We start from the raw sequence: 22,598 nt of genomic DNA, 5'->3' as shown, positions 1-22,598 counted from the left end.
CTGTCCCCGTATGCGCCCGCCGTTCTGCAGTGAGAACACTTCCCTGTAACTACTATATTTAATGTCAACGCACCTCCCATAAGCAAGCATTTGTTAAAAAAGGAAGAAACAATCGCCACCATTCTTATTTTACATTGTTGATTGCGTTTCCTTAAACTTATGGCTTGACTTTTTTTGGCTTCACAAAGATTTTATTTTTATTTGTTATTACTCTTATGTTGTAATTTCATCTACTGACACGTTCCATGACCTTGCAGATCGCCCCTCCATTTGGATCTATGGAACTTGATGTGTAAATAAATAAATTAATTAATTAATGTCGTGTTTCCTGGAAAATAGATGCAATCCATTTACTTTTAGTTTTATGAACAAAATCGGTATAGTTTTTATGTTCGACTGCAGGACAAAATTCGCATCTCCCTCTCTCCCCGCCTCCTGTTATTTTGCGACGTCCAATGATGCGAAAGAAAAAAAACTACAGCACTGCCGCCGATTGCATATGACTAAACTGCAGAGGTCAGTACTATACATCTGACAGATGTATTAAGTTACCTCTCATTTCCCATACATGTCCACCCTGCGTAAAATCGAAAAAAGCTCCCATTATTTTCCTGCAAAACTATCGATCACTGCAGAATGACCTCGTTACTCCCCTACTTTCATCTCGCTTAACTTCTGCGGAGCAGATTTTGTGCCTGCAAGCAGAAGCGCTAGCAGCCATCCGTTTGAAAATCGGTCAGGAGAGCTCTCCAGAATTTTGTTGTTGCTTCAATCTTTCCGAGAAATACGTATAACAGATTGCAGGAAGAGTCCATCTGCGACCAAGATCTGCAGACAGTACATCACCGCCATTAGATGGATCTCTTTGTGGACCATCAGCGACAAGATAGAACAGGCCTGTATCCGTGCCTACGCTGGGGAGAGGGAGGGACGAGATGAGGTATTAGTGGCTCTAAGTTGGTTAGTTCATGACCGCACATCGCGGAGAAACACGTGCACCTGCCGCCGTTGTCTCCTGGTGCAATCTGTTGGCATGACGATTTACCCAATCCCAGTACATATGTTGCATTATGACCCATTGATTACGAGAGCTGGTTTTTTTCACGACAGTTTCGATGTGTAATTAGAACAGTGAAGCACTTTCTATCAGTTGTGTAGCGTGTATTGCCTTTCCTGAATTTCGATTACCTGGGTTGCAGGATGATTGTTTAGCAATGCAGCAGGATGCATCTGCAGCGAACTCTGGAGTAAAATAGCGATAGATAGTCTTCACCTGTATCCTTACAAGTAATACACTGATTAATCTCCTGTCTGTGCAACATGAGCATGTCGTCCCTTAAACATAATTACTGCCAAAATTAAAGACAGTACCTTCCACTCCAGCCTTTTTTTTCCGTCAGCTTGTAGGTAAACGGATCATCTTATTTAGATTCTGAGTACATCTGCCACAAATTTTGAGTAGTACTGTGATTTCTTTTACCTGCAGGATAATAAGAGTTTTACTACGTCGTTAATATTTCAGCTGCATTGCGATTTTAGGAGCTCCTTGTGTAGCACTCTTTATAATAAGTAGCGTAATTAGGGCCGATCTTCACTTGAGCTTCCCAATTAAAATAAATAATGTACACTAACCTAACCTTCATCTCCAGCACCTGGACGGTTTGCATGTGGTGGTGGCGGGGGGAGGGGGGGGGGGGGGGAGGGTGCACTTGGCCTGTAAGGACTGGGGTTCAAGTCCTTGAAAGGCTACCACCATTCTGAATTTGGCGCCTGATCCCGCATAGGGGGTTGGGTGGGATGTCAGCACAGTCTTGGGTTAAAGAAATTCCCGGCAATTTTGGAGATTACTACAGCTTTCTTGAATTTCTCGCTAAAATTCGAAATTCCCATAAAAATTCGGAATTGCCGCCAGTAGAGTTCGTTGAGGAAGGAGAGGGAGAGCGATAGGGAGGGGGAGGGTGACCCGTGTGCCGGCTGGGGACCCATGACGTCATGGGTTGGTGGGAGAGAGATTGGGATTGGATTGGGACTGGTTAATTGATCAATTTAATTTATTTGCATATGTCCATTTGCATTTGGATGTCAAAAGTGCCCTTAACCCACTACTAAGGTGACTGAGGGAGACACCTTTCAAATCTAGTAAAATGTTACAGCAGATCAGAAACAAATTTTATCAGCAATAAATATGTACGTAATACGCAAGAGTTTGTAGCCTGAACCCACCTATCAGCTGTCGGTAGTGATCATGTTTTGGTATCACTTACTGAATATAGTAAATGGTGGCTTCGTGATATATATATATATTACATAGAGCAACATCACCTTCTCAAATAACATAAAAGCGAAGGCAGTTCATCTCTGAAACATCATAACATCAAAATACTCTTTATATGTGTGCTTTTTATCTGTTGTGCATCGCTTTAAAGACGTGCGGTTGTACTGGGGGAATACCATTAAACGTAGGAAAAGAAATGAAATTGTGCTCGGCTGTTATGTATGTGTGTGTATCGTGATGCAGATCCTACGTTTTAATGTCTTACGACATACATTAATGTTTTTGCAGCTACCAGTGAGCTTTCAATGCCTTTTTCATAATTTCTGTCGATCATTATAATATCGTGCAAATCGAGTATGTCATTGACGTATTTCAATATATAGCCATTTGAAAATAACCGTACAACTGAAATTCTTCAATAATGTAATATTAAAGAACAAGATTATCACTAACTTGACAGGCGCGTCATAACAGTATGGTTATTCAACACTGTGGTACCGCATCTGAAAAAATTGATCTTATTGTTGGAACATCCACTATTTTCACCATGTTTGGAATTATCTGACTTGCGTTTGTTCCGACATTTAAAGAAATTAATGACTGTGAAACCATTTGAATAAAACAAAGAGACTGTGGGAAATACAGCTGGTAATTTTACTTATCTTAAATTGGCGGTTGGAATATGCTGACAAGAAAATACTCGAACAGACTGCATTGATGCGGAAGGTACCTACGGTGGCAAATAGGATATTTTTTTGCCGAAAAATCGGCATTTAAATGGTGCACCGAAAAATGTTCTCCATTTTCTCCTTCGACGCGTTCAACAGTACAAAATATAATATTTTAAATGCTATGTTCTTGTCTCCCCGAAGCACGTTTTCACGATATTTCCACGTGGTTCCCAATATTCAGACTCGTAAGGAATTTAGGTGAACTGTCGCACTGAATGTCGGTAGCAGTTTAATTCATGTCACAGCATTGCAAACGTGACTATAGCATAATACGAGTAAGAATGTATACCAATGTGGTTTAAATTAATTTCCATTTGTGGCACAGTTCTGATGGTTATCCCTTTGTCCTCCAGTTCGTTGGAATACTGTTTCTCATTGCCAGTTAAAATGTAATATTCGGAAACTACATAATGGGGCGTCGTTTTGCTTTTTTCGTAATACATGTTTTACATATTTCTGTGCCTTCGCGTCGAGCTGCACCGGACGTCATCTGTGGCTTTGTTTAGCGATATTCGAACTCTCCAACAGACTGTACACTGAAGATTTACTCGTCTGTTCCCACATGTCTATTTCACTGTTGCTGCAGGTCTCCTAACACAACCCGGTCCCTTCTTCAAATATTTGACGTTGTTAATATGAATTGTTGCTACTGTATCTACAGGTTTACTTTGCGCTGACCTTCTACGCTGCACCTGTACAGTACGTGTGTAATTAGCTGACTTCACTCTGGAGGTGCCCCGTGTGCTTTCATTTACGCTGTTTTTAGTGGTGCACTCTCTGCTGACGAACAGCGCGGCTTGAACCTTATACGTATCTTGTGCAAAGTTAGCCACACACATCAAACAACTAAAGGAAACGACTGTGTTCGAAAGTATGTGATTTTTATCGTGCACTGAATGTGACGATTTTTGAACTCAAATTTTAGATTTGCAACGTAGAATATTAGTCTACTGTAGGCTAGATAGGTACAGAAAATACAGAAAGTACAGACACAAAGAAAACGGAAACTTTTGTGGAACATTTATCTTTATTAAAATACATTAATGTAAGAGTTTCTCAGGGGAATGTCTTAGGGCCAATATCGTCCTTAATAAACGAAGGTAAATTTCCTGTCAGTGTTAAATATGGGAAAAAGCTGTCTGCTGATTACAGCAATACTGATATCCCGCTTAAGAAAAAAATCCTGGTAAGCAATATAAATAAGAGCATGGCCAATAAATAGTATGTGGTAAAATAACACTGAAGAGAGTAAAAACGATTAGCATTAATTTATGCTTGAGAACAAAAAATAATACTATCGAATTAAGTATACATAGTAAAGGGATGAAAACAATTTGAAATGCAATATACACGGAAGATACAAAAAAATAAAAGGACTTCAACATGTCATGTTGACACGTAATAACAAATTTTTCTGATTTTAGCCCATACTCTCTCCTCCTAAAGTACAGAAAGCAAGGAGCTTGCGGTACAAGAGGTTTGTTTCAGAGAATCGAACATGAAGACGCGCTCATAGCTCTTAAAGGTATGTATTTTAGAGACCATGTTTAATAGACGTTTTTGCTTCGAATAATGGTTGCTGTCATGACCCTGGACAATGAGTATTCCTTTTGGAACACCTCGTATTAATCGCAGCATATTAAGATCTTCATGCTGACTAGTGTTTTTCCACGTGTCTGTAGTTGTGGTTTTAGTGAACGAAGACAACAACAGGACGCAGTTATTTCATGTTAGTCTAGCTCCTGATCCATTAGAATGAATTTTTTGCTTGCACTGCTTGCAATTTCCTGAAGTGAATGAACGGCACCAAAGTGTTGACTTCAGGTTTCTTTCACCTATAACATGCCACGATGAGGAAATGTACATTAAGTCTCTGAAGTCTATTTTATTGATGATTTTTTCAACAAGTAGCATATTACATAAACATTTGAGAATGTAACGTCTCAAGAATAAGAGCGACGAGGCGTGAATGTCTCACCAAGTTCCTGAATAACTTGTTTTGTAAAATCAATGATTCGCAGGTGGATACTTTCATGCTGTAGCAGTGTGTGATGCAGCCTTTGTTAGTCTTTTCCCTTATACTGTCACCGCGAGGCATCCTACTTGTTAACAGCAAATGCCAACTGTGATGAACATTTCTCTGAGCCAAGAGATGCATATCAGTATCTTTGATATTCGTTAGGTCTGCCTGAAGAAACAGCAGAGAGAAAATGCCAGGGAATAATGCGTTCATGACCACTTGATCCCTACTTACAGCCCTCATCCTAGGTGGCGCCCCGATTTGCAGGCAGTCACCAGTTTTTGGCTAGTGTACAGCACATTGTAACTGTCGTCCATTCAAGGATGTGGAAATTGATTTTTCGCATTTTGTATGTACTAAAGACCATGCAGTTTTCTCCTTCATGGAACCATATAACTGAGACTTGAATGTAAAAAGGAAAATTAACAAAAATGTGAAGCCATAGCAAGTCAAAGGAAGGAGGTCTTTGGTGCAGCCAAATGTAAGTGAACATTTATACTTTTTTCATGTTGCGATACTTGGATCAAGTTCTCAGTTAGAATAACTCAGAATTCAGTGCCACAATTTTTAGACTAATTTGGAAGCTGTTTTAGTATTTTTGAACAAGAAGGAGAGATTAGATTCATGCGTCGTTTCAGCAACTCGACTGCTGATGCCATAAGACTGTTTCTTTCCCCCATCACAAATTACAATTTAACCTTTGTTATTGGCAGATATTATCTAAGTCATTTTCAATTAATTCTTCCGTAAAGTAAAGCTGATAGATGTTTTGGGGGGATTTCGGAAATTAAATCGTATGGTAAAGGCCAGAACACAGATACGAAATATAGATGTTAGCGCAGTTAATATAGTAGAATCGATCCCTGTAGTGGAAGGGACTGGAACACAAGTAAGTCAGCTGACAAATACTTTAAACAAATTATTCATAAAGTTAGAGATGATGTCCTATGATGTCCATCATAGTTTATCGGTTGGGGAATTTATGGCCAAAAAAGACTAGTTACCGAAGAAGCAAGTCTTTGAGCACACAACATGAGTTACCGAGAAAGCAGACGAGTTTCTCAGCAAGCAAGACGACTTATCTACAAAGATGGATGTAATGACGTTCGAGTACGCAGAAAAACAAGACATGTGCAAGCAAACAAGATGAATTATCTAAATAACAGGATGTTGTAATATGACAGATTACTGAACATTCAGCCAAATATGGTGCACTGACAAAGAAATTATGTAAAGAGGTAAATCAGACACAGATTTAGCGGAAAAGGTTCAGGAGCTATCAAAAAAAGTAGTTAAGCTTGATGCTGAGCAAGACAAAATAAGATATGATCAATTCGAGTCACATGGGAAAAATTTGATCCCAAGAGTTTGCTTCTTGAACGTTATCCAAAGACAAACAAATTCCTCATCTGGTATGTCTGCAAAAGGCGATTAGTAATATTTCTACTAAATTAGCAGAAGGGCATAATCAGTCAGACGTGGCGCTGGATACAGAACTGCATACAAACAGAGGTACCAGGCTCTAAGGACAAGTTCGTTCCTGGGCTGGTGTGAAGCAAAATGACGTGGTGAAATGAAATATCTGCACCGCAGAACGCACGTTCTGATATAGGGCGGTACCATGTCTCACCATGATGGAAGGAAACTTAATAAGACATAGCTAATTTCAAGTGTTACTGTCAGGAAAAACGGCGATCACCCTGTAGTTTTCATACAGCAATGCCACGATAATGGTCTAAGGATTAGAGGATAGCATTCACTGCATGATTTATCCCAGGTGATGCAGCATTATGAACGGGTGAAGTAGTTGAATATTGTTGATCATTTGATGAAAATGATCATGAGTTCAAGAGTGTGTCTTTAGCGAACTATTTGTCAGCAGTTGTGCAATAAAGGTTGTAAATGGAAGAATTTAACCACGAATTATTCCGGTCATACCAAATAGTCACAGAAACTACTTTGAAAAGTTTTTCAATAAGACGAGGTATTAGGAAAACTTTTTGTCACAACAGGATGCAGTGAGAATTTTAAAAGCAAAATTACATATTCCCCTTAATAAGATACTGATCAATATTTCTGATCTAACATCGAGGAAGTTATGCCCATGTTAGATTCGATAGATTTAACACGCACAGATATAAGAAGGGAGGTGAATGGCGAGAGAAAGAGAAGTGGGAATGAAGGAGAGGAGTAGAGATGGGATAGTGTGGTGGGACGTGGAGTGGGAGGGGATCAGAAGGACATGAGTTTGGGGGAGGGGTGAAGAAGGGGTAGTGGAGGGGGATGGGGAAGGGTGTAGGGGGGGAGGTTAAGGAAAGGGAGGGTCAGGATGGGAGGGGAAAAAGGGAGAGTGGGAGAGGAGAGAAGAAGGGAGAAGAAGAAAGAGAAGGGAAGAGAGTCACAGAGAGAATGCATGCATAGGGTGGGGGCTAGTACATGGCTGTCCAAAGGAACATTGCATTGTACACAGGCACTGTAGTCAATGTTTTATTTATTGGCTAATACCAGGCTTGTGCCTTATAGCTACAATGTCCCTCCTTTATGGGAATAACATTAATGGAAGTAAGAATGCGGGTGTGACATTCAGCTGACGACATACTAAAGCTTGGGTCTGGCTGTGTATCCTGGTCAGAGAGCCAAAATGGTTCAAATGGCTCTGAGCACTATGGGACTTAACAGCTGGGGTCATCAGTCACTACACTTAGAACTACTTAAACCTGACTAACCTAAGGACATCACACACAACGATGCCTGAGGCAGGATTCGAACCTGCGACCGTAGCAGTCGAGCGGTTCCAGACTGGAGCGCCTAGAACCACTCGGCTACCACGGCTGGCTCAGACAGTCAAGGTGGTTAAGGCAACTGTTCATATGAAGCAGAAAATCCAGGTTCGAGGCCCAGTGTGGCATCAGTTTTCCCTGACACTTTCATGATTACAGCTCATGGCAAGGAGGACAAACTTTGTTCCACCCTCCACATCCTTACCACCTACTCCCAAATCGACTCGATTTCACCCGGCCCTTCTCAACACTAGGAGTCATCTTTCTAGATGGTGACCTCAACCATTCAGATGTCTCCTTCAATATCTCCATCCACATCAAGTACAAGAACCATCAACAGTACCCCACTTTGACTGTGTCATGAATTCCATGTCAAGAAGTCTCTTCTATGAAGCCTCAGCGCTAGTGGACGCTGCATCACCAGTGAAAAGTGGGAGTTGTCAAAACATACCGATAAACTTACCAGAGACTTTATTGGCAGACAATATCCTATTCAGTTCGTACATAAAGAGGTATCTCATACCATCTCCTCCTCTGAGACGAGTGACCCTGTTAACAAGCCAATGAAAAGCACTCCTTTAATTGTTCAGTATCACTGTGGCCTTGAAAAGCTCAACCATATCCTTCACCATGGCTCTGACTATCTCTCCTCACGTTATGAGATGAAGGATATCATTCCCAAAATCCTACCTATATCACCCAAAGTAGTGTTTCACCGCCCATCCAACCTACAAAATAACCTTATCCATCTATACTTCAATCCTGCATCCAATGTGGATCCTGTGGGTTAGTCCTTGTGATCAATCAAAGTGTAAGACCTGCACCATACATCAATCCATTGCAGCCATTTAGAACCATGTAATACACAATAAAAGGGCCATGTATGAAAGCAGCCATGCTATATATCCTAATAAAACTAAACACCTACAGCCATTGTTTTGAAGTTATCTTATTATATTTCAATCAGTGTCGGTGACTCAGTACACCATATTCAGGATTTAGTTGACGTTGATTGTGTGAACTCCGATTGTACATGTTATCTCATCAGTGGGCAATATCTATGAACTGCCTTCTGTAGAATAACATAACAGCAGTGTTGTATCTGCAAACATCAACGACTGAGTTAGTAGATGATGTTTGCAGACACAACATCAGTTTTACTGTATTTTATGGAAGTCAGTTCATAGATATTGGCAACTGATGAGATCTTGTTTACGATCAGAATTCACTCCCTCAGCGTCAGCTAAAACCTGAAGGTGATCCTTTGAGTCACTGAAACTGGTTGCAGTATAATAACATCAAAACGATGGCTGCAGGACCTACATTTTATTATATAAGTGGATGGCCAAAGTCCCACCTACCATCGATCACAAGGATGGATATATAAAAACTTGATGTCATAAATCAAATACGCTGATATTATTGTGGAACAATCTATGTGAGCATGATAAGTAACCAATTGTCCAATCACATGAATCGTCGTCGCCTAACTGTGAAAAAGCACAAACTTGACCATCCAGTGGTCAACATTATGCACACACCTACATAAATTTCATCAGCTGCTTCCTACACAGGCCATTTGGATACTCCTTTCCAGCACACTCTTCTCTGAACTATGAGAGTGGAAATTGCCTCTCCAGTATATTCTAACCTCTCGCTGTCCCCCTGGCCTAAACCTAAGCTAATTTCTTTCTCATTGCCTCACTTTATCTTTAATTTTCTCTATTTTATTCACACCATTCCTTCCCCATCAATGTTCATCCCCACTCATGGAGAACCTCCCCCCTCCTCTCTGTCTCTCACTCTCTCTTTCGCTACTCCTGTCCCTCAATCTCCATCTACCCTCTTTTTCTACCTTCTCCCTTACACTTTCGACTTCGTTACCCTCTTCATCACTTTTATCTCCTTTCCTCTCTTGCCTCCCCGCTTCTCCCTCTGTCCATCACGGTAATGTTCTACCCTCTGAATTTCCTGAGTCTTGTTGTAGAGCCACTGAGTCATCTGGCGAAAGACATGCCTCACGCTAGCACACTACCTTTTCCTTGTCCCCTGCGTCATTCCCTACACTCTACCCACTTCCATCAACTGAGGAAACGGCTTTCAACAATCAATATACAATAAACAGTCTCGCCATAACCACAGCTTTGTACATTTGTGTGTATGTGTGTTTGCGAATGTGGATATGCGTACTGTTACTTGTAAAAAAGCAAGAGTTGTAAAGATAGTGTTAACTGTTTTCTGTTATGTTTTTCTGTGCACCATGTACCAGTTGTCTATAGGTCAGTTGTTGCCTTTCTCTGATTTTACGTATTCTTTCATCCATAAATTTCTATTATATATCTATTTAAACATTAAACTTACGTTTTCAAACCAAGATAAATCTGAAAATTGGTGCACAAACAGTTACCTAATCTCATCTATATTGGAAGTTTATAGTTTGGCTACGGAACAGAAATAAACATTGGCTCAAAGAGACTGGTACAAGACCATGAATAGGTGGACTGTTCAAATCTTTTGGTTAGAGTAAGTATACTTGTAAGTTAACCTGTAGTGTTTAAATTTTGGTACATTGTCAGATCAGATACAAGTGTTGTGGATGATAAATTATGATGTTTATCTTCTGTGATGAATGGATGAATTGTTTTGTGTAGATACTTAATTTGACAGAGAACTATGGAGACTTAACTTCAGTTATGCATAAAAGGAAGGACATTTAAGTGAAAGTTGAGTAACAGGAACTGTAAACAATCTCATAAGATAAGATGCTAAATTAACCAACCAATTTTGAGGATTTCTATGCTGGGAGAGGTAGTTCATGCTACATTCCAAATCTGAATTCATAACTGATCTGATTTCATCCAATTCGTTTTGTCAACTGATTTGCAGCTAAACTTTTCGTTTAACGTGTTACAGTGGACTCAGTATGAAAGAGTATAAATAAGGAACAAAAGCATTCTAAGTTGTCCATATCTACACGAATATACTAAACCAGCAGGTAAGGTTATCACTATACACATGTGAAACAGAGGTGCTAGTCGAAAGGGTCATATTTTAATTTCGTGGTTTAGTTACGAAACAATTTAATTTTGAATAATGCAGAACGTTTTATGATCGCGAGAGAACTGGGCTACGTTGTAGGAAGATCACATTGCGGCCATGCGCTTATATGAACGTTTAAGTGCTAGGTTCTGCAGTCACTACTAAGTAAACTGCCATTTAGGTAAAGACAAAACGATAAACAAAAGGAAGATGTGTATATACGAGGCAAGCGATAAGTGATGCTTATCTTAAAACAGCTATTTCCCCTGCGATGATACTGACGTGTATTGTATGTGTGCTTGTGTATAAAAGCAACCCCAGCTGTGAACGCAAATCGATGTGCCTGTCAAGGGAAAACATTGTGCATTCCTCACAAGAGCGCAAAAGTGAACGAATAAGACAGAGATTATTACAACTCTGTTTGGTGTGTTCCATTATTAAATCAGTATACAACTAATGATTTTCTTTTTGCGACATAGAACCCGTTCTTTGTTAATTTCCCTTTTGTATTACGTTAAAGCTAGATTTCCTTATAAACATTTCCGCAAAATGTGACAAGTGGCATATAAACGAACGTGGTATTCTGCTCTGTTAATGTGTGGTACTTTATAACAGCAATTGTTCTTAATATAGTAGCAAATAACAGGGATGCCTGTATAAACGTTCCGCCGTTTCCTTCACTTCTAACTTCATCGGCGATTGGAAAAAGGAATTTGCGGCACCTCAAACATTACATCACTGCTTACGAGGTAAATAATTCGGATCGAAAATAATCCGGATCGAAAACGATTCTTTTCTTTCGTGGCCTTCGCATAGTGTGTTAGTGTTGCTCCATAAATTGTTCCTCACGACAAATCCGGATTATGATTTTACCGGCATTGTAAACGGCAGTCAGAAACCTATAAGGACTCGGTCACTGGCCATCGGGGTCTTATTTGTGGTTGTGGTTGTGTGTGCTCAGAAGGAAACGTCGCAAATCGTATACTGACTCCATAATTAGGGGCTTGCTCCTCCTATGTACGTGCTATAAAAAGGTGCATAAAGAGGTTTTACGGCATTCGGATCCTTCCTTACACGCAGCACTTAAAATAACGCAGTCTTTCGTATTCACGAAGGAAACTGAAAGCAGCCAGGGGGAAGTTCGGGCCACACGGTCCGCCGACCCCACAGACGTGGCGGTAAACACTTCGCTCAAGCACACCAGGAAAACCAAGGCACGCTCAGACAACATTGATGAACATGCTGGCCCTCGCCGACGTCCTTTCCCTCAGCGCAACGGGCTACAGGCACACGGACAGAGCAGCGAAACTTCAAGTGTTTCCGAACGTTCTCTCTCTCTCTCATAGTTTAATTTCCGAGGACTTTCCGGGTTCTCTGTCTTCATCGTCGTTTACCCTCGTGCTCTTACTGTTTCCACCGACAACTTTGCTCCCGCTTTCCACATTACTCAGTTTCCAGCTTTCGTGTTGTGCGTTTCCTTAAAGGACACGTTAATAGTGTGTGTCGGTCGCCCTCCACGTGGCAGTACAGACATGATGAGGCATTCTGGGTGGAATCTTGGTCTGTTATTTCCTCCACTGACGTATCTCGTCGATGTACGTCAAAATCAGGAGTGCACACTATCGTTAAAGCATACGGAAACGTATAAACCTGTAAAACTGTTATTAGTGCATGTCTTTGAGGTCCCTTTTCTGGCGCACCCTCTATCAGAAACAGTACCACCCATTTTGGGTTAGGCTCCCCTACGCTAAAACTGTTTCATTCGAGAGTAAATGCAAATAGTCGCCATAAAATAAATATGGAACACGTTTGGCTACAGAAGTCTCTTCTAAAAATTTTTCTAGGAAACTTTCAATCTTAGCCTTTAATTCTATCAATTTGGAAGACATATTTGGGTTAGATGCCTTCAAACAGTTTGGGTTCCCCATTTTGGAGAATGTCTGGCGACGACGGAAATTTTGTTCCATTTAAATGCCTCATAACCGTATTTGTTGACTTCTGGGTTATAACGAGCTACCTGTGTTGACAGTGAAAATACATTTAAAACAGGGGTCAGTTCCCCGATTCTCTCTGGCGCGTCCAATCCCGCACAGCCTACGGGACACAATTAAAGCCGAAGTGGACAGGCTGGAGGACCTCGAAGTCATTGACCCCGTCTCATCGAGACAACGGTGTTCTCTCCTCTTAAACACGTCATAATCTGAAAGCCATCAATGGTCAGGACTTCTTGGGTATTTCTCAATTCCACACTCAGAAGATCTGTTGTCAAAGCTGTAAAACAGAGACGTAGTGAAACTAATTTATCAGAAGTGTACTTGCAGTTATCATTAAATCCAGAATGTAGCGAATTGTAGGTTTTGAACACTGTTTTTGGCCTCTACTGGCATATCCGACTGCTCTTTGATATTTCCAGCACCCCAGAAGTGTCTCACCATTTTCTGAAACATTTTGTAAGGTGGCTATAATTTCGCACCTTACAAGTACTCATCCACATACTTTACCGTGATCTACAAATGCAATTAGGTATCATGTGATAGGTTGTACATCATATATATATATATATATATATATATATATATATATATATATATATATATATATATATATATATGCAGGAGACTGACATTGTCACATACGTCTTGTAAATAATTGTTAACGCTTATTGCATGAAAGGTGATGGAGTGTCTATATTATAAAAAAGGGTGTAACGAATGATTGCCTATATTAGTAGAGGTTGGAATGCCAGTGGATATCAAACGGCTGGCAGAACTGAAGCCCTGGGTGGAAGGCCCACCCAGGTGTGTTGGTCCTGCTTAAACGCAGGAAATAGCAAGGCGGACGTCGTAGCACCTAAGCGCTGGAGCACAATAGATTCGCGACCGACCTGTTTTGTAGCCGAACCGGAAGGTTTATACTTCGGAAACGCTGAAAATCTTGGACGCAGGTGAGAGGGACGAAGAAGTGGCATCTCGGAAACTACGCAGGCTGAGTTATTTTCAAGGATTTCTACTCAGAAACGTACTATTGTGCGAGTATAGGTTATTCCTCGCAAACTTTCCGCGCTGGACGACAAAGACTAAAATATGGTTGGTCGGCTTTCGGATGAATCTGCAAAGAGGGAGAATATTACGTGGTTTTTTGGAATATGATTCATCTTCGGAATTATGATGGTGGGGAGCCAAGCCTTGCTGGGAAGCCAGTGCTGGACAGACACAGTCTTCCGTTGTGAGCGCTTGTGTGTGACGTGTGACGGTCGCTTGATATCAGCTTTGTTCATATAGACGGACTTGCTGTATTTGCTCCCAAGAGAGTTTATAGTTAGAACAGTTAGGAACTGCATCGTTGCGAACTTATACGATTATGGACTTCACCTCCGGGTTGGAATTCGTCTTTGAGTACGCAGCCTTCAGTAATTGAGAGCACTTCTTCTGCCTATACTTAGGTTGAGACGTTATCTGAACTCCGTCCTTGTGGCGGGGAGTTTGCGTTTCTCGTCTGTAGAACACAGAGAGGAGAAGGCAGTATTAGAGTATGTTAGTCAGAGAACCGCCTTATACTGTCCTAGTGTTTGAAAGAGTTTATTTGTGGCTGGAGTTTTTCCATCGTCGCAGACGAGAACGAGAACCGTCACTTCGACGCACCGGATGCGGTACATATGGTGATATCGCAAATTGCTTCGGATTATTAGGGTTATAAAAGCTAGACAGCTGTGATCACGTTAGTTCATTTCTACGGAGGTTTCACTCCACCGAGATCATCTTTAAAAGTAGTATCTTTTAGTGTTTAGTACGTAGATATTGTCAGTTATTTCGCGTTATTGAAGTTACATCGCGCAGTCATAATAAGGGGCAGATTTGGGCATTTGTTTAGAAATTTTACTTATGGAATATAAACTTTGTAACATAAACTTTTTTTTAATCTACAATAAATATATAAGCAGGAACAACGTTTATCATTTAGTGGTATTAGTTGCCTTAAACATTCATTTATTTTCAGGTTGTAATTTATATGTTGAAGGCCATTAAGAGATTCTAAGATCTGCTTCAGGGGTAGTCAGACAGGGCCAAATCTTCATTTTAGCGTTTATTATTTTCCGTTGAGCAGATTCATTTTACAACCACCTGGAGTAGCGTCTTGGAATTTGATACACGAAATTCCTTCGTTCTGCAATTATCTGGATGTCACCGTAGTGACACAGGCAACCACGAATGAGCATCTTCGTAACTTAAAATCTTTGTTTCTTCTATTAACCACTAGAGGACTAAAATGCAATATTCAGAAGTGCAAATTTTTTCATCAATCCGTTCAATATCTTGTGTGTATAATCACCAGGCAGGGCGTCCGTTCTACCAGCCAGCACGTCGGTGCCCTACAGAACATGCCCATTCCCAGAATCTCAAGGAACTGCAATCCTTTATGGGAAAAATCAGCTACTGCAGCCGATTCATTTCCCATTTGAAAAAATATCCTAGCTGCTCGCCGCATTGTGGAGAAAGCGTGGCTAGAACCTAGTGGTCTCCAGAGCGACGCAGCTTTTCTCACGCTTAAACAAGCCACACAGTCGGCACAGTGCCTCGTCCCGTTTTCACCAAGGAGGCCTCTTTTCCTCGCCAAGGATCCCATGCAGCATGGAGTGGGCATGTTGCTATCCCACTATCAGGCTCATGGTTCCGAATATACTACTGCATTCGTTTCAAATACACTCAACGCTGCCTAACGGAACTGCTACCAGACTGAAAAGGAGGCGTTGACTATCGTTTACACGGTTGAGAAATTTCACGTTTACCTTTATGATGTGAAATTGTAGCTGCTTACAGACCACAAGACGTTCTTTGGGTCCGTGTTCAAGTGTCCCAGACAGGACAGCATAAAGGTTGGAATGGTGTGGATTGCTGTTATAAGCTTGTAAATACATCACCCACAATCCAACAAGCTGCTACGCCTGTCCCAGCTCCCAACAGGCTCAGATACTGAATTTTAACCCCAGGAAGTCATCATATTCTGATTCTGAGTCTTCGTTGGCCATTTGAAGTTTTCCTCCCTAAGTTGTATTGGTCCTGGCTCAGATAAGGGCGGACCCAATTCTCTGTACAGTTGGCAAAAGGATTAAACAAAGGTCGCTTCGACGTTTAACCGTGGCGGCCAAAATGTTATTGTCTTTTAAAAAAAAGAGGGTGTCTCTCTGAAATGGTTTTCTCCGTCTGCAAATGGAACCAAAACTGGCCATGGTCGGTACTCCACCGGCTAGAGTAAATGTGCTTCTACATGCAGGTCAGTGAGTGTTCCTACATGAAACAGATGGCATACTGTCATGCTTATCACCCAGTCATTGACAAGAACCATGGCAAAGTCCTGAATCGCGTGTGCTCAGACGAAATCTGTACCACCCAAGGTGCCTTCGCCCAGGTCTCTGCTGGGACATCGGGAGCATGCCGACATCGATTTCACTGTTCCTTTCTTATATAAGACGTAGCTCATTATGGTGACACGTACTTTGCATGTGTGTTCCGTGCCCTCGAAAACAACGGCGAACGTGATTAGGACCGTTTCCGTCGTGTTTTCTATTAAGAGCCATTCAAAGCCATAATTTCATGCAATGGCCCCCAGCTTGCCTACGCCCATTTCTCTCGTTTCTGAAGCAACAAAAGATACAACGTGGAGGTACTGAATCCCCAATCCAATGGGGAGGTGGAATGAATGAAGACATTCAAAGAGAAGACGGACGCTATGGCGAAATCTGCGCCACTGGGAGATGTTCGTACCTTGTTCTTGGCTGCCTATAGTGCTAACAAATTTCAAGGAAGAGCACAGCTGAACTGTTTCACAGGAAGCAGTCTCGGGCCCTCCTCATCCTGCTCTCGCTGTTGGATTCACTTCTGTCCCAGTCCCAGCCCGTTATTGGTATCAGACTGGCGCACTGGTGTGGTTACGATCGTTTGGGCACCATTCGTCCAAGGTTACGACGACCATGCATGGAACACAAGGTATGGAAGGCCTCCACCAAGGGCCTACTCTGGAGGCGCCATAGGAACCAGATCCGCCCTAGGCCATATCTGACATACCCAACTAGTCTGTACAGCCTGCGACGCTATTCTCCATCACCAAAGCGAGGCCCCCAGTGATCGGAGGGTCTCGGATTCGGCTTAGCCACCTCTGAGTTTCACTCTTACAGCACAGCAATCACAGATCTCCCTTCTGCAAGTAGCATGTAACCCGCTGTGCTGTCCGTTATACAGCCTGAGAACGTTGAGGACAACAAGTTGACCCTCTTGGAGCCACTTCCATCACCTGTACCCCTCATCCAGTTCCAGAAGCGACACCCTCGCATTCGACCTGAAACTGGCATAAATTAAGCTGATCTGCTCCTATGTGACAACTCCAACTGGCGGCAAGGGGTTGAGTAATGTACTCAGCTTCGACACAGATATGGGTCTTGTCGCGTCCCAAGCGTGGGTTTTGCGAGGGATTGAGCGACACGGTTCGTAAACGGGAATTAGCCGGTTGACCTAATTGAGAGGGAGACTTTTGATCTGGCTAAGATGTTAAATTCCCTGGTGTGAAGGTACAAGGCTAGGATGTTGGTAGAAGTAAACTCGTATGGACGTTATAAAAGTTCTAATTTATTCATAAAGAATACAGATCACCCTAACTGCGTAGTGATTGTACCTACAGAATAGCCAAGCCCATTACAGAGACGGTGACTGACTTCCACCGTTCTGGCTGCCTGATAGAACTTTCCAGCACTTTGCTGCCCACACTAGCACCCTACGTCAGAGTCCCGCGGTCGCTGCCTAAACGCTCATCGGCGACTATCTCCAACTGTCTGCCAGCAGCCCGCCCTCAGCCCAAGTCGGCTGCTACTCACGCTGACTACCGTCGCTGCCTAAACCCGAGAGAGAGAGCTCTCCGGAGCGGCGTGCCTCCGAGTTTTGTTAGCTCTTCCCCTTCGACCCCACTAGCGCTTGGCATGACGTAGCGTCGAGTGCAACTTTTCCTTATTAGGGATTGTTTTAGTATTAACTTCAGTACTTTTCTTCAGAAGCTGGGTGGAGGGGTAGAGGGGCCTCTCCCTATATGGTCACGCACTGCGTCCTGAGCCCTTCATTGGCTCCTCATGACGTAGTGCGGTCCCCACCTAGGGCCCTCTTTCTTTCTCTCTCCGCTCCCAGACTTCTCCCTCTAGCCAAGACTGTTGATACTGCAAGTTATTGTTTATTAAGGGACCTGCCCAGAGCGCCCTGTTTATCTTAATAGCTGAGTCTGCTTCCTTGCTTATCACGCGCAGCTGCCTGGCCGCTTGGACCGCCGCCTCAGCTATCTAGCTGCGTCGTTATCTTTTGTGACCCCTCTGACACGCCTGGCGTCCCCTGTTAACTCTATCTCCCCGTATGATTTCTGGTGTATCGTCTGAGAACAACTGCATTTAGACTTGGCTTTTCTGCGGTTGCAACACCTCCCCCGCCAGGGAAATTGGCGTTACTCCTCAGAGTAGCGTCAATTGTGACTCTTTTTTTTTTTTCATTACATGCTTTACAGATTTGTTTATTACATTAGCATCTGATATGTTATATTTTTCATTTTCATTTAGTAATGTCAAATTCATTAAACACACAATAATACAATTACATTATACATGCCTAACATTCAGTTATGTCAAAGCATTTGCATTAAAATCAAAAGACACTTTCATTGATACATACATTCACATTTCAATTAGAATTACATTTCAAATACAGTTACATTTCAACTACACATTTCAAATACAGTTACATTTCAATTACACATTTCAAATACAGTTATTTTTCAATTACACATTTCAAATACAGTTATTTAACGTCTGTTTCTGAAAGCGACCGTATCACCTTGGTCTTTTCCACATCTTTCATAAATTACTATCTCTTCAGTTTCTTTATTACTGTGTCTTCTAGCTGAACTAGTCTCTGGGTATTGGTTCACTATGTTATTTCTTATACATACTTTTCCACAACAATCACTGTCTTCAAAATATTTCCATATACTTTTAAAACAGTCTTTACAACATTTACAGTTTTTACAACAGCATGTTATTATGATTAGAATAACTATTGATATGGCTACATACGTAGTTATGGAGTAATGTGTGAAGTACCTGGAGTACTTCATTTCCTCCTCTTGTCTCTCTACCATCTTCTGGACATCATCCAGTCTTTTTCCTGCGACTTTCAAGTCGTCTAACTGTTTTATTACCTGGTCCAATGGCAAATCTAATGCTAACGTTGAGACATTCCTTTTTTCCTTGTTTACCACGCAACAATCGAATTCTAGATTGATCTGCGGAACTATGTCTTTCTTCGTCACATTACTCTGAATCACTCTATCTGTTTGTATGAACACTCTAGTGCCATACCCCTTACATTTGCTGTAAAAACTAATTTTTCCTACCCCTTTTATTACTAGGTCCTTTGGTGGTTCCCTTCCACACAATACTGTTAAGCCTTCTTCCTTCGGTGCTACATATAGCCATTCGTTACTGTTTAGATGAGTCCAAAGGCTCTGATTCAGTGCGACTATTTTTCGCACACAATCTTCCGGAATTTCTCCTACCGGTTGCAACAATTTGGCTTCGCACTCTTCGTGGTCGAATGTTGACAGCAAGGCGAATGCTTGTTTGCACAGTCTCCTATTTTTACTTAGCTCCTTGCATTTTAGTTCCTCCGCAGAAAGTTTCGCGTACTGCCTTTTGGATTCATCTATTAGTAAGAATTCTTTCTCTGGCTGTATGTACACATATTTACCTTTCATGTTTGGAATTTCTTTTGGTAGTGGGAGTACTCTATACAAATTGAAATTGTTATTATTTATTAATGGAATATTAATTACATATCCTAGTATGCTACCCGAGATGAAAACATCTAAATCAATTATTCTTAACAATAGATAACCTGAGGACTCCGTAAGAGGAACAGGAAACTTTACATCTTTTAGTTCTTCCCGTATTAAACTTAGGTATTTTACAATTTGGACTGGATTAATTATATGAGGCTGTAGTATTCCCTTCTGAGCATTTACAATGGCATTTATCATTTGTTCGTATTCCTCTTCGATCTGACCAAACACTGCCGATAGTTGTAATACTTGCTCTGTTACTGTGGCGAAGGACGCTACACGTTTAAACCCTATATCGGTTTCCTTCACGTATTCCGTCATGAATCGTTCTAGTCTTTGCATACCTGTCTTCAGAATGTGCTCATTTGACTCTAGTGTATATACCGTCCTGTTTACTCTCGCCAATGTGGCTCTTACCACTGCCACCTGTTCCTTTGTTAGCCTCAACAACCCTTCTGAGTTTTTCTCCATAGCGTCTATTCTTTCCTTATAGTGTGCTGCATCTGCTTCGTCCAACGTCCCGAACAGTATTTTACTTACCTGCCCGACGAAGTTGAATACTCCTCTCTTCCTTCTGGTCTCGTGTTTCGTTAGCTGCTGTACTAAAAGTTGCAATCCTGTGATTTTTTCCACATGATGGGTTACTTGTTGGTCTAGTACCCTGCATTCTATTAATCCTACATTTAGTTGTGTTAGTGTTTCTCGGCACCTTTGTACCGCTGCCCTACCATACCTCTCTGCATTCTGAAACCTTTCTGTTATTATATCTAGATTTACGTATGTGACTATTCTCCATGTGGTACTGTATATTTCTACCTGTCCTCTATTATCGTAATATAGTCCTGATGAACTCGGAAATGGCGTCACTTGGTACTCATTTGTTGCATGCTCTGATGCAGTGATGTAGTATGCTGTTATCACTATGACGAATTTCACGACCTGCCACTTGAGTGCCATACCTGAATTTTAAAAGAATTGTTTCAGCCTGTTGGCATGTACTTTTGTTTCCTTATTTCTTTTAACTTTTATTACTACGTTAGGACCTTCCACTTTTACTACTTCAAATGGACCTCTCCATTGTGAATCTAATTTCCGAGATCTACCCCGTCTCACCGACTCATCGTGCAGTAATACTTTATCTCCTACCTTGAAGTTTTTTGGATTTTGTTTCATGTCATACTGTTCCTTACTGATTTTCTTACTTCTTATAATCGAGTCTCTGGCCACTCTGTGGGCTTCCTGCATTCTCGCTCTTAGTTTATTTACATACATTTCATAATTGTAACTTACCTGCTGTGTTTCTTGCTGCAGTGCTCCTGGTATGTTAACCTTTCTTCCGTATAGTAATTCAAATGGTGTGTATCCTGTGCTGCTGTGTGGTGTAGTGTTGAACACAAAAATTGCATACGGTACCCATTTGTCCCAAGAACTTTGATCTCCTGTTACAAAGTGTCTGAGATACTCTACAATAGTTCTATGACTTCTTTCTAGTGCACCATTTGATTCAGGGTGGTACGCTGTAGTATTTATACGCTTTACCTTCAACAATTTACATACACTTTTAAATACATCACTCAGAAAGTTAGACCCTTGATCTGTTAATAATACTGATGGAATTCCATACCTTAATACTACGTTTTCCACAAATGCCTCAGCTACTGTTTCGGCATCTTGTTTGTCAATTGGGATTGCTAAGGTAAATTTACTCAGATCGTCTTGGAATGTTAACATGTACCTTTTTCCTGTATTAGATACATCTAGTGGACCCACTATATCCATCGCACACTTTCCGAATACTGTTTCTGCTGTGTCTGTAATTTCTAAGGGCATCCTAGTTTTCATTAGCGTGTTTTTATTCTTTTGACACGATGGGCATTTCCTAATGTAATTTTCAATGTCACGCTTCATTCCGCGCCACTGCTTGTATGCTTTAATTCTTTCGAGTGTCCTGTGCATTCCTTGGTGACCTCCCAAGGGATTGTCATGCATTTCCTTTAGTATATTTTCTTTTTCTTCGGGACTAATTTCCTCACCACTATCCGTTTCCTGTTCTATTTCACTCGACACTTGTGCTTGCCGCACGTTTACGGAACTTTCTTCCCCATTTGCTTTTGCTGCCGAGATCTCTGTCTCCACCTTCTGCTTCGCATCTATCTCTTCCTTCCCTTCATGCCTTATTCTACTCAGCGCATCCGCATTACTATTTAACTTTCCTGGCTTGTATATTACTTCATAATCATACTCCTCGAGTTTCAGTCTCCACTTCAGGAGTCTCGAACTCGGATCTTTGACACTAAATATCCACGTTAGTGGCTTATGGTCTGTCACTACAGTGAACTTTCTGCCATATACATATGGTCTGAACTGTTTTACTGCGTAAACTATAGCCAACAACTCTTTTTCCGTTGTGCCATAATTTAGTTCGGCTTTGTTCAATGCTCTGGATGCATATGCGATGGGCAAGTCTTCGCCAATCTTCTTACCTTGCGATAACACTGCACCCAAGGCTGCGTTACTCGCATCCGTTGTAATGATGAACGGTTTCGTAAAGTTAGGGTACTGAAGTAACGGAGGGTTTATTAATTTCTCTTTTAGTTCTTCGAACGCATTGTTCTGACGTTCGCTCCATCGGTACTCCACTCCCTTTTTTAAGAGCTCATGGAGAGGTTTCGCAATCTTGCTGAAGTTAGCAATGAAACGGCGATAGTAACCTATCAATCCGAGAAACCCTTTTAGTTCCTTAGTTGTCTTTGGCTGTGGGAAGAACTTCACCTTCTCCACCTTCGCCATATCTGGTGATATTCCTTTGTCAGTGATGCAATGACCTAGGAAGATTACTTCCTTCCTCAGGAATTCACACTTGTCTGGTTGCAGCTTCAAATTGTGCT

The sequence above is a fragment of the Schistocerca gregaria genome, chromosome 6, assembly GCF_023897955.1.
Source record: "Schistocerca gregaria isolate iqSchGreg1 chromosome 6, iqSchGreg1.2, whole genome shotgun sequence".
In the NCBI taxonomy this organism is placed as follows: Eukaryota; Metazoa; Arthropoda; class Insecta; order Orthoptera; family Acrididae; genus Schistocerca; species Schistocerca gregaria.
This window is presented reverse-complemented; position numbering follows the sequence as displayed.